This window comes from Stegastes partitus, unplaced genomic scaffold (assembly GCF_000690725.1).
Source record: "Stegastes partitus isolate 25-593 unplaced genomic scaffold, Stegastes_partitus-1.0.2 Scaffold371, whole genome shotgun sequence".
Lineage (NCBI taxonomy): Eukaryota > Metazoa > Chordata > Actinopteri > Pomacentridae > Stegastes > Stegastes partitus.
The window spans coordinates 20,013-20,723 of NW_007578102.1; positions in this window are offsets into that span (position 1 = coordinate 20,013).

A 711-nucleotide genomic window follows, 5' to 3' on the forward strand; every position below is an offset into this window, starting at 1 on the left:
CAAAAAAGCTAGATAGCACTAGCTAATAATATTTTAATAAAAATTATGTCAGATTACCAATTACCAGTTACCAGGGAGGCTCAGCCTGCACTAGTGGAGAATTCACGCTAACTATACAGCTTGTGGTAAGATAATATTGCAAAACTTGCAGCCTGTTAGAATTTTATACTGATAAATACACATTTTTGCTGCTTGTTAGTGATTCTGTTGTTTTAGTTGATGATGTGTGCATAATTTTATAAGTTCTTATATGTAAAAAAACACACAGGTTTATATTTGTTCTGTCTAAATGTTACATCAACACACCTTAAAGTGACATCGATGGATTTCCTCGGACCTGTAAAGTCCTTTCAATACTTTTTAAGGACTAGCAATAGACCTGAAGTGAACACTGACTGTATTCTGAGGACTGACTGTGTGACGGTGGGAGAGCTTCTGACCTCAGCTGGTCGTCTCACCCCGGTTTAGCTGGCGAGTTGATGTTGGACCTGTAAACAAATCATAACATGATGCCATAAAATTTTAATGGTAAACATAAACATGCCGTGCTTATGTACACACTAGACATGAGGCAACATTTCATTCTGGCCACCAGACTAATGTCAAACATGGAGTCATCCTGTAGCCTGTTGGGCTCCACTGACCCCTGAAGGAACTGTGTTGTGATTATAAGGTGATAAATGCTCATTTTTCTCCTTTACATTTCATTTT